Here is a 12725-nt window from a genome sequence, read left to right as displayed (position 1 = left end):
GACGAACAATACTAGTGCTCCCCATGGAGAAACACTAGTTCTAATAAATCCCTTGTTTAGAAGATCCTAAAGTTGCACATGCAATTCCTTCAACTCTGTGGGGGCGATGCGGTAAGGGGCTTTTGACACTGGTGCCGAATCGGGGAGTAGATCTATAGTAAACTTTGTCTCTCGGTCTGGGGGTAAACCTATCGAGTCATCAAAAATACATCAGGAAATTCCCTCAACATATCTAGCTCGATCAACTGCCTAATCTCTATCTCAGTATCCATCACAGATGCTAAATAGCCTTGACAACCTTTATCTAGTAGTTTCTTCATCTGGAGTGCTGATATGATAACCTTCTTGGGTTTCTTAGGATTATCCCCCTAAAATACAAACTTACCTTCATCACGAGGTCTAAAAATGATCACCTTTTTGGCACATAGCACACTGGCTCTTTATAGTGATGCCTCCAAACTAGGACTCGGTTGTGTACTGATGCAGCATGGGAAAGTCATTACTTATGCATCTCGTCAGTTGAAGGATTATGAGAAGAACTACCCCACCCATGATTTGGAGTTGGCAGCAGTGATATTTTCACTGAAAATCTAGAGACACTACCTGTATGGTGAGAAGAGTGAGATCTACAGTAACAATAAGAGCCTCAAGTACTTCTTCACCCAAAAGGAGCTTAAGATGAGATAAAGGCATTGGTTGGAGTTGATGAAGGACTATGAATATACTATCCACTATCACCCAATAAAGGCCAATGTGGTAGCTGATTCACTTAGTCGGAAATCCCAATCACTGACTCTTGCATCACTGACCACCAATAGAAACTAGATTTGGAGCTATTAATGGAAGGTGTCACCTTGTCACAATCGGCATTGGTGGTACAACCTAGTCTGGTGAATAGGATCACTGCAGCTTAGGGTACCGATTCAGAGTTACAGAAACTGATAGCAGATTGCAAGGAAGGAACCCAGAAGGACCCAAATTTCTATATAACTAAAAGTGGGATTCTCAAGTTCAAGGGGAGGTTATGCATGCCTAGTGATGGTGATTTGAGAGACACAGTTTTGAGAGAGGCACACAACTCTCCATACTCCATTCACCCCAGTAGCACCAAAATGTATAAGGAACTCAAGAGTTCCTACTGGTGGAATGGGATGAAGAATGACGTGGCCACACATGTATCTAGAAGCCTCACAAACCAGCAATTCAAGGCTAAAAGGCAAAGGCCCCATGGGTTATTATAGTCACTGCCTATTCTGAAGTGGAAATGGGAGAATATTACCATGGACTTCATCACAGGCTTACCCCGCACATAGAAGGGTATGGATGCCATTTGGATAGTTCTGGACCACTTGACCATGGTTGCTCACTTTATCCCAATCAAGGTCACTTTTTTAAGGACAAGTTAGCCAAGTTGTATATTGACAACATCATCCAGTTGCATGGTGTACCAGTTAGCATCATTTCTGATCGAGATCCCAGATTCACTTCCAAGTTTTAGGGGTGTGGAGAAGTCTATGGCACAAGTTGAATTTTAACACAGCGTTTCATCCACAGACTGATGGTCAGTTGGAGAGGGCTATCCAAACATTGGAGGACCTACTTCAAGTGTGTGCCTTGGAATTGAGTTACAGTTGGGATGAGCACATTTCCCTTGTCGATTTCACCTACAACAATAGTTATCAGGCCACCATCGGAATGTCCCCCTTTAAGGCATAGTATGGAAGAAAGAGCCGGACTCCACTCTATTAGGATGAGGTTGATGAGCGGCATATTTTTTGTCCACACTTGATACAGGCTACCAGTAAGAAGGTGAATGTGATTAGAGAGAGGATTAAGGCAACTCATTCTAGATAGAAGAGCTATGCAGATGTCAGGAGGAAACATCTAGAATTTGGAGTTGGAGACAAGGTGTTCTTGTGGATCTCCCCAGTTAAAGGGGTGATAAGGTTCGGCAAGAAGGGAAAGCTTAGTCCGAGGTTTATGGGACCGTATGATATACTGGAAAGGATTGGATTGGTAGCTTTACCACCAAAGTTGGAGGGTACACATGATGTCTTTCATATATCTATGTTGAGGAAGTACATTACACATGATGTCTTCCATATATCTATGTTGAGGAAGTACATTCCTGACCCCACTCACGTCTTGACATACATACCCCTTGAGTTGGATGAGGATTTTGCCTACGTGGAGCATCCAAAGAAGATTGTTGACTGGAAGGACCATGTTTTCCGTAACCGCACCGTTTCCTTTGTCAAAGTGAAATGGATAAACCACCCCAAATAGGAAGCATCCTGAGAACGGAAAGATGAGATGTTAAAGCAGTATCCTGGATTTTACCAGGTATGTTCAATTTTGAGGATAAAATTCTTGTAAGGTGGGAGAATGTTACACCCGTACCGTAACTCGGTCTAATTTAAACTGTGGTGACAGGTCTCGGACCGGAGATCAAGAGTACAATTAGGTTTTGGCTCATGGCCACCAGTGCCGAAAGGGAAGATATGACCCCACGTGTCGTGCATTACATACTAGTCCAACTGGAGGGGATTCATACCTTCTGATCCCAGATGGTAAGTGACCCGACTACCCACACATGAATCCCGGCACATATCGACATTACTGGAAGACTATGAGTATGGCCGAGGGCAACTACCCATGTAAGACCAATTGAGGGGTAGTAAACTGTCAAGATAGCTTACCACCAAAAATAAGCCACCGGAAATAGCCTGGGCCTGAATCCGATCACTATTTTCGATGACCAAACAGGTTGTTGTCAGGGTTTTAATGCCCGTGGATCCCACTGCTCGCATCGTAGACGGCCCCGGATGATCCCAAATCATCCTCCACACCTTTCTCGTGATATGAGCAATTTACAGATCTAAGTAGATGGGTCCTCATGCTCTGAAAATCAGATTAACTCGATCGGACCAAATAGGGTTCAACCAAACGGACCCTAAGGCCCAACTTAACTCATAAGTTGAAATGAGGATTTCATTTACTCATTTCACTTGTGCACAATGTAAGAGAGGAGAGAAATGGAGAGAAAGAAGAAGAAAAAGAAGAAGAAGAAGAGGAAGAAGAGGAGAAAAGGGCTTACCTTGGTGCCAGCTACCGCCTAGTTGTCAGAATCTCTATCGGAGGTATGTACAATCTCTTCTACTAATCTGTCTCTTCATTTTGACCTAGGTTAAGCTAGGTTTGGATGGAAGTGCACAAACCATGTTGAGCTCGGGGAATGTGTGTTCCACCTCCCCGGTGCCATTACAGAGCTCAAACCGAGTCCGGTGAGCTCCGATAACAAGATTGGCCAAATGACCAACTAGGGTTTTGATCGTTCAATTGACGTATCTCCCAAATAGCTCAGTGAAATCTGGATTTTATTAGCATAGAATGATGCTAGGAACATCCCCTACAAACTCCACGGAACAAATCCCAGTGATTGGGCCAAAGTCAGAAAGCCCTAATTCACTGGGTAGTGCTGTACTACCACTGGAAGCAAACCATCGGAAACATTGGGCCTACTTCCAGTGGGTATTTTCCGATGAACCCTAAGCCCTAGGAGCTCTCTGCCACCTCCACTGGAAACAACACTGATACTTTTGATGGGAAGTGTCTATTTTTGGTGGGTGTTTCCGGTGACATTACTGTCACTGTAGAACTTTGACTGTACCCTTTGGGGGTGACCCACGTGGGCCCCTTCCTATGTTCTCGACACATATTAATGTACGATTGCCTTTGTGTCTAGGATAGTGATGCGCATGTTCCTCAAAGTTAGAATTGAGTTGATCGACCGGTGATCATACTTAAACCCTAGCACACACGAGCATAAACAAGGTGAGGGATGGATTACTTTATTTTCGGGATTGTTTTATTATTATAGAATTTCTCACATGCTTAGGATTATACATGATTATTAATTGCTCAAATGATGATGGTATGCTATCATATGTTACATTTTTATTGAATTAATATGAACTGTTGTGGAGACATATGGTGAGATCCGGTGTGGCCAACGTGGTGCCGATACCACGATCACCGTGTGTTTGTTGTATGTATGAGATGGAATCCAGTAACGCCGAGGTGGTACTGATGCCATGATTTTTGTATGCTTGTTGCATTTATGCATTGATTACATGCATTAGAGTTAGTTGTAGTCATGGATTACACCTTGTGGCCGATGTGTTACCGGTATTGTGTGCTCCGGGACTACATTTGGAAATGGATACGCTTCATGGCCGATGATTGGTACTGGTATTGCGTAGTCCATGCTTAACTATTATATACACGCTAGATTAGGTAAATGGTTAGGGGTTACACTTTGTGACGACCTGTTACCGGTATTGTATGCCCTATGACTATATTTGGAGATGGATTACACTTTGTGGCCAATGTGTTACCGGTATCGTGTAAAATTCAAATTAACTGTATCATTATAAAGGCATCATGAACTACATCAGACCTAATTCCTTTCGAGGGATACATAGGCAACTTGACATGTGTAAGTGTGGTCTCAACCATCTAAAGGCAATAAATTGGTTCCTTGATTAATAATCAAAGTATCTTAAAAGATCATCATATTTTTGTGTCCCCCAAGAATCGTCATTTGGCATGAAAGGCCATTAGGTATCAGTCATCGAGTCATTTGTCCGTCACTTCTTATCCAGGATTGTGTCCCCCAAGAATTGCCATTTGGCATAAAAAGCCATTAGGTATCTGTCATTCACCTATGGCCTGTCCACTCTTGTCCAGGATTCTATCCCCTAAAATAAAATCGCCACCCGGCACGAGTTTATCAAGGCCAGTTTATTCCCCAGACTTGATCAGTAAGAAAAAAAAGCGCTTGATGCAACAGTGGTAAAGGCTAATTTGAGTCATTAGCTAATGAGTAATGCTTTGATAAATCATCATATCTCTTTGTTTGTGTTGGTTTCAGAAAAGCTCATCGGATCGTTGGATGAGACGTTGAGGTAATAGGCCTTAGACATAAATATGAGGGCACCAGGATTGCTGGAATCCATGAATATGATTTTTTGGCAGGGTTGGATGTGTGAAGCTACATCACCAATTACTCTGACAGGTGCCTCAACACTGGGATGCCAACCTGCATGTATTTCGGTTTGGATTAGTAAAGATCTGCCCAACTCTCAAAGAATTTCAGGTTTATATGTTATCTCCACCCAAAGGCAGTTTGTTCCGGCCATCTTTGAAGAAAGATTACTCAGAGGAAATTCAGGACTTCTTCAGATGGAAAGAAGAGGAAGTGAAGCAATTTTTCAGGTATGGGAAGATCGACATTCTGAAGGTGGCCCAGATCTTCATCCAATATCTACTAATGGGAGGAATCCATCAACAAAGATCACAAGATACTTATTTACTTTGCATGATAGCTCATTTTGTTCTCCACACTCTCGGACATGGTGCACCATCCGTTCTGATTGAAGTAGTAAAACAGTTGAAGAAGGGAGGTGCATTGTTCCTATGGTTCTTGCAGAATCACTCAAGGGATTTGATGACATGAGCTATGGCCATAGATCCAGGCTAGATCATTATCAAGGGAGTCCTGCTATTTTTCAGATTTGGCTCCTCAAGGAACTAAAGTTAACCAACCCTTAAAAGGAGGCCCACTTGAAGCTCTTTGCTACCGAGATAAGAGAGAAGTTTCGGAGATCAACCTTATCATTGATTGGGAGAAGTACTTGTAGGAAACAAATGTGCAAGATATCACATGGAAGGGCCTAGGGAGGCCATAAGAAGATTTTTTGATGAAGACCCTTGGTTACAATTATGTAAAGTTGATGGGATAGACTCACACATCTGCCTATGTACATCAGCTGACAATATGGGCTCGAGCAGACAGACCTAGAAGAGTTAGTGAACTTTCACCCACCTCAAGAATTGTCTCCCCACCTTATTGCTCACCTATCCCACATGTGATTGGAACATTGTTCCCCTTTTCATGTAATTCACTTGGTAATAGAATGAGGAAGTATTGGGATTTTTGTGTAATCCCAATTTTTCTAATTGTGACTTGAGTTATGGAATTGATTATGCCTGAACATTACGAGCAAACAAAAAACAAAAAGAAAAAAGAAAGATTTTCTTTGTGTCAAAAGTAATTTTTCACAAGATGCTGAAATAAAATGATAAACAAATAAGGGGAGGGAAAAAGAAAAAAGAAAGAAAATATCCATGTGTTTGTGTTTTCAATATATGTAGGAACAAATCCCTATAAGTCAAAAGCCATCATCTGAGCTGTACTCTGAACCATCCTCATGGAGCACCGGGGAATCTGTAGGTGCTAGTTTCTAGGTTAGGTCCTGAATCAGTGCATCCTACTGTGCGATCTCTGAATCCTTGGCAATGATCACCTCGCACAGGCCGTAGTGCATCCTCCTAACCTCAAAATAGACCTTCGAGGACACCTGAGAAAGAACATATTAGCCAAAGGAAGTCAAGAGTTAATTGAAGGATGATCAGATACTCACATAATCATAAGAAATAGGCAGCCCAAGGGAAGCATCTACATCTGTGTTCGTCTCCAAAAGATGAGGGAGACTGGGGTTGGCCGCATTGGGATAGGTCAAGGTAGGGAAGCCATGGAAGGGGACGTTAGCAACACTAAGGGACCTGCCGGCACTGGTAGAGGGTCTTGCTTGTGAAGGATCGATAGCACTGGCATGCGACCGAACAACAAAAGGATCTACACATCTCACTCTCCCCTGAAAGAACATCACTCAAGACCAAAACAAAAAAGAATTTGAAGGAAATACTTAAGAAAGGGTAACATACCACTGGACCATTAGGACTAAGAAGGGTGTATACTATCTCCTCCTCCAGGAAGGCTCCGTAGTCCCTATCCTGATCTAGAAATGAGTCATCCCATACTCCCCCAACCAAACGCTCCATCTCGTCTACTGGGATGATCTCTGGGCAATGCATAGTGGGTGGAGGAAGACCAAGAGAAGGGCGTGGCTCAATATCCGACCACTGGGGTACTACTCACTCTCCCAAATACCAGGCATGACCCCACATACTCTGAAAAAGGACTCAGTGCTCGGATAAGTGCCTAACCAAGGGGAATCTTTCAAGATCTGGAAATACGAGGTTATAGAATGGTCTCCAAGTAACCTGTGAAACCAAGGAGAAGTAAGTATAGTAGAAGATGAAAGGAATTTCAGTGTTAGACATGGCATACCTCGGTGAGATCATTCAAAAGAGAAAGAGCAGTGGTCACCAGAGGATGGCATCGAGCCCTGATCACCTGATTGCTCCCCCCACCTCATGGCTACAGGGAAGAAGAATGCATGACGGTCCCTTAGTCTGGGAGCTATGGTTTCCAAGTGCTCAAAGCACCAGGGCTGTTTCAAGAGATTAAAGTAAGAAAGTGCAATCCAAATGAATGAAAGGAAATAGGAAAAAGAAGGAAAGTTACCTGCAGAATGTAGCCTACCCCCTTGACGCCCTTGTCTCCATATGATAGGAAATCTAGGGACTGCAAGAGATTTGCATATGTGGCCCCACCCCAGTCCCAAGATTCTACTATACGAAGACCTTGAAGGAAGTACACCAGATGGATATCCACTCCCCCTCAGAGGTCGCTAAAGAGGCACTGACCCACAACAAATAGCAAGAATAAACGAGCCACCTGTGACATGTTGCCTGGGTTCTCCCCCAGGCTGAATTTCTACCATTGGGCCACTAATCTCCCCTAAATGGATGCATGTCTGGCTGGCTTTAATGGTGATACCGGTTAAATCTGCAAACTCCCTAGCAGTCAAAAATACTGTGGGTAGGGTTATGGATCTACCCCCAAATGGAATGCCTATCAAGGCATAGAAGAACATAGGCGTAATGGTGATCTCACCAACAGGAAGGTGGAAAGTGTGAGTACATGGCCACCATCACTCCATCAGGGCCCCCACCAATGTCAGATTAAACTTCCGGGTCTCTACAAGGGCTAGTCGGCACAGGTATGATGCATCAACCATCTCCTTCACTCTACGTGAAAGCAACCTATGCCTTGACTAAACCATGTTCAGATGGCCATACGAGGCCAAGATAGGTGGTTCCCTCCCCTCATGCTAATGGAAATAAAGAATGCATAAAAAGAAAAAACAACAAAAAGCAAAAACAGCATAAAAAGAAAGACAAAACAAATAGATAACCAAAATAATGAATACAATGTAAAGACTTACCTAGGAACCCCATATGGAGTTGCAGATGTGATTCCGATTGTTATGAAGAGTTTGCCCGGAATTTCAGTCGGCCAGACCCTCATCCCTGTGAGAAGGACTGTTGTAACTCTCAAGTTGGACTTCTCCCAAAGTCTTTCTCTTTCCCTTTTCAGTCATATTTTTAAAAATTACAAGAAGCCTAAAAAACTTTCCAACATTACAAGAAGCCCTAGAAAGTCTACCAATTTTCACAAAAACCCATAGGAATATCAAATTCTCCAAATAACTCCTCCCTCAAGAGCAAGATGAAGATCTTCAAGAACTTCAAGAGCAAGATGAAGAACTCCAAGAACAAAATGAAGAACTTCAAGAACAAGAAGGAAAATTTCAAGAAAAACCAGAGGGCTCCAGGAACTCACTTCACTCAGAAAAGTTAGAATGAAGAATAGACAAGGGAAGGGGACCATTTTATACAAAAAATTCGTTTTCCAAAAAGAAAAAAAAATTGAGATTCCAAATCCAAAGTGCAAATCAAAGTACCAAGTACCAAATTAAAATTTATTTTGGTGGTAGTTGCAAATTATGTCAATGGGAAGTAGAAATTCAAAGGAAAGGTAGAAATTTATGTGGTAAGTGAAAATCATTCACATAAAAAATGGACAATGAAAATCAAAAGAAGGAAGTAAAGATCAAAATTCAAGATTAAAAAAAAGATTCCAAATCAAAAGCAAAGAACAAGATTCCAAAAATCAAGAATCAAGGGAAAGTCAAGAAGAGAAACAATTGCATTTACCTGGCTCCAGGTGGCCCAATTTCATTGACTTACCCCTAGGTGGCCCAATTTCATTGACCCCATCCCAGGTGGCCCAATTGCATTTACCTGGCCCCATATGGCCCATATTCATTGAACTGGCCCTAGGTGGCCCAATCGCATTTATGCGGCCCCAGGTGGTCCAATCCCTTTGAATTGGTTCTGAGTGGCCCGATCTCAAAGACCAAAACCCTAGGACTGGCAGATGGAAGTCCAGCCTAGGAAGAACATTTTTTATATAATAACATCTTCTGCAAGGAGGGCGCAAATCTCTGCAAATGATCAACAAATCCCTAGGACTAGCGGATTGAAGTGCAGCCTAGGAAGAACATTCTTTATGTACTAACATTTTCTACAGGGAGGGCTCAAAACTTTGCAAAATGTCAGTTCAACATCTTCTAGCATGATTGGAAAAGCAACGAGTTCCTTTCCACAATTGGTGGCCCAGGTAAGTCCTAAAACTCTAGAGACATTATCTGTTGTATTTTTCAACTCTGTCATAAATGAGCCAGATGACGGCAGTATATGCTTTGGGTGACAAAATGTGGTCATTCTTTTCTTTGCCCTTCAGCCGTTGGCACAGGCCTCGGCCAAAGAGGAGCATTCTGTAAACACCTAATTTTTTCACCGTCCTCCGGCTATGATGAAATATGGATCTTGGACACAACTTTTGGCTTCTGATTAATGGAGATGATGATGGAAACATTCCCCTACCCGAAACCCTGAAAACCCCTATGTAGGATAGAAGAGGGTCTAGTTTTGAATTTTTATATATGGAGGAATCTGGTTAAGATGACTATATAGATGAATAGTGCTCAAAAATATGATTCTGACAATATATGACACGTTAAAATCAGACCGATAGATCTCTTGCAATCATCCCTGGAAAACCACACTTTCCCGCATATATGCCGCGCACATGGATAATCCGGTTGGAAACCTGAAAAAATCCCCTACCTACCCCAAACACCCTAAAATTCATCCCTTATCTATCTAGATAACCTGGAAACACTGCCAGACATGAAACCCTAGAAACCCTTGCATGGGAGAAAGAGGGTCCAATTTTGACTTTTTATATACGAAGGAATCTGGTCAAGATGACCATATGGATTGATAGTGCTCGAGAATATGATTCTGATGATATATGGCATGTCAAAATCAGATTGACGGATCTCCTATAATCATCACCAGAAAAACCCATGAATTACGCGCGCTGCGCACATTAGCCAACAGGCCAGCCCGCACGTATGCTTGCTAGGCAGCAGCACATGGCCACAACATACGCTGCCCAGGCTAGCCCACCCCATGTGCACCAGCCCCCTACCATGCACATCCACGGCCCGCATCCCCACACTCCTGTAGCCTGTGCCCCCAAGCCCCAAAACCCACGCCCCTGCGCATGTCTCAAATCCTCACAGGCACAAACCCGTGCCCCCACGTGAATTGGCTTATGCCCCTACCTCATACTTGTGTGCTGACCAACAGGCCAGCCCATGCATACGCGTGTTGGCCAGTAGGCCAGCCTGCACCTATGTGCGCACCATGTGCTGCCCAACTTTCCCACCCACGCACCACACACCCATGACATTGCCCTCATTGCCTGCCCCGATGTCCTGTGCACTTTGGCCCAATCATTTGCACTGCAGACAATGGCCGAGATGTTCTTTATGCTGGCCCAGTAGGTAAAGGGGGAAACCCACTTGAAGCCAAAAAATCTCTTTTTTGCTAGTAATTCTCTCTCCCAAAAACTCCTCTTTTACGTAGTGGACAAGATCCCTCCCCACCCATTTTGGTCCAAACCCCTCTTTTACCCAGTTTATAAAGGTCCTCTTCCCCCACTTTAGGTAAGAACCCCCTTTCTGTCCATCAGGCAAAGAAGGTCCCCTTTTCCTATTGGCTGGAAAACCTATAAATACCCCCCTCCTTTGGAAAAAACACACCAAATATCCCACCTCACTTCATTGTAGTGAAACTTTTCTCCCCTCCCCCTCTTGATTTTCTTCGAGTCTTCAGAGTGATCTTCGTTAAGATCCAAAATCTTGTTCGAATCTTTGAAGTGTTCTTTGGGACTTTGAAGATCTTCAATCTAAGTTTTTAGTTCAATCTAGTTTTTTCCAAAAGTAATGTGTACTTCAACCCTCTCCTTTGAGTGTTCTTGAGTTTTACCAGAAATAGAAACCCCCCCATTGAGGTTCTTCAAGTCTATGAAGAGATCTTTGTTTAGATCCAAAACTCTGTTCGGGTCTTCAAAGTGTTCTTTAGGACTTTGAAGATCTTCAATCCATTTTTAGGTCAATCCGTTTCTTTCCAAAAATAGCAGTCCTAGTGGAAGCCCTATCCGAGTGCCCCTAGAATCTTTCCAGAAATAGCCATTCCCAGTGGAAGCTTTGCAGAAGTGCCACCTCAGCCTAGCCCTCTGTATTTTATCCCCAGCAGAAGCTCTACCAGAGTGCTACCTCATCCTAGCCCTCCCTAGCCTATCCCCAGTGGAAGCTCTACCGGAGTGCTACCTCATTGTAAGCCCGGAAATAGCCTTCCCTAGCCGAAGCTCTATCCGAATCCAAATCAGAAAGTAACTGTTCCTAGCCGGAACCTTGCCCGCATACGATCACAATTAATATCTCTCAAGAAAAGAAGTTGGAGGTCAAGGCCATCTTTCCCTAAGCCAGGAGAATCTGAAAGATAGTCCGAACTAGTATTAATCAGGGGCCCACCCCTCTTGACCTGAAACAGGGGTTAAGTTCTGGCATAGTTTCTCAACCCAATCATCATCATGTAGACTTTATATAGACCTTCTTTTAGAGTATATAGTAGTTTGAATTCAGTTAATGTATATATGTGTGGTAACTTAGCCATGCATGTAGACTAGCAATAATTATGGAAAATGTTCGTTCTTAAGCATCTAGTATGAAGACCGGTTGAACTGAGTAACACCTTCCCAATTCTGTAACCTGACACTTAACATAAATCTCTAGACCAAACCAACTTTCGGGCCCTTTTCTCTGGAATCAGACCCAACCCCAGTTCCTAGGCCCATAACCCTAGGTGGTGACTCCAAACCATTTGTATGATCTCGATCCCTATATTGGACCATCATCAAATCCCCGTCTCCAATGATGAATTTTACACTCTTGCAAAATAGGCCCCATATATCTCTGAGCGTCGATATGGAGGTACGGGGCTAGTAAGCAAAGCACACACGATACACCCCTCCCTCATTAAAAAGAGAAAGAGAGAGGAGAGAGGAGAGAGGAGAGAGGATGGAATCGACACCAGCCCTTTTCACAAAAGGGTGGAGTCCATCTCTGGCCACTACCCTCACAATTATTAAAGTTCAAGTGTGGGGGTTCCTCAGTTGATGTGCTCTAATTGAAAGAGGGTGGGTGTTGTGTAGTTATTGGAAGCTTTTAATTGTAATTTTTCAAGTTAATTAGAATTTTGGGTGTATATTCACTGTAAACACCCACGCCATGAGGCACAACTCGTCCACTGGGGTAACTTAGGGGTTTAGAGGCTTATTGCACGTGCTAAATGCAACCGTGATTCCTATGAAAGTGAGTTAGGCTTTTTCTTTTGTTTGTTTATTTTATTTGTTTTTCTCGAGGATGAGAAAAAGTCAAGTATGGAGGAATTTGATGAGCACAATAATGTGTGAAATCTTAGGGATATAAGTGTACATTTTTCCCAACTTTGGATAGTACTACTTCTGTTTTTCTTGTTATTTCTTTTTTGCAGTTTCC

The sequence above is a fragment of the Macadamia integrifolia genome, unplaced genomic scaffold (genome assembly GCF_013358625.1).
Source record: "Macadamia integrifolia cultivar HAES 741 unplaced genomic scaffold, SCU_Mint_v3 scaffold_204A, whole genome shotgun sequence".
NCBI lineage: Eukaryota > Viridiplantae > Streptophyta > Magnoliopsida > Proteales > Proteaceae > Macadamia > Macadamia integrifolia.
This window is presented reverse-complemented; position numbering follows the sequence as displayed.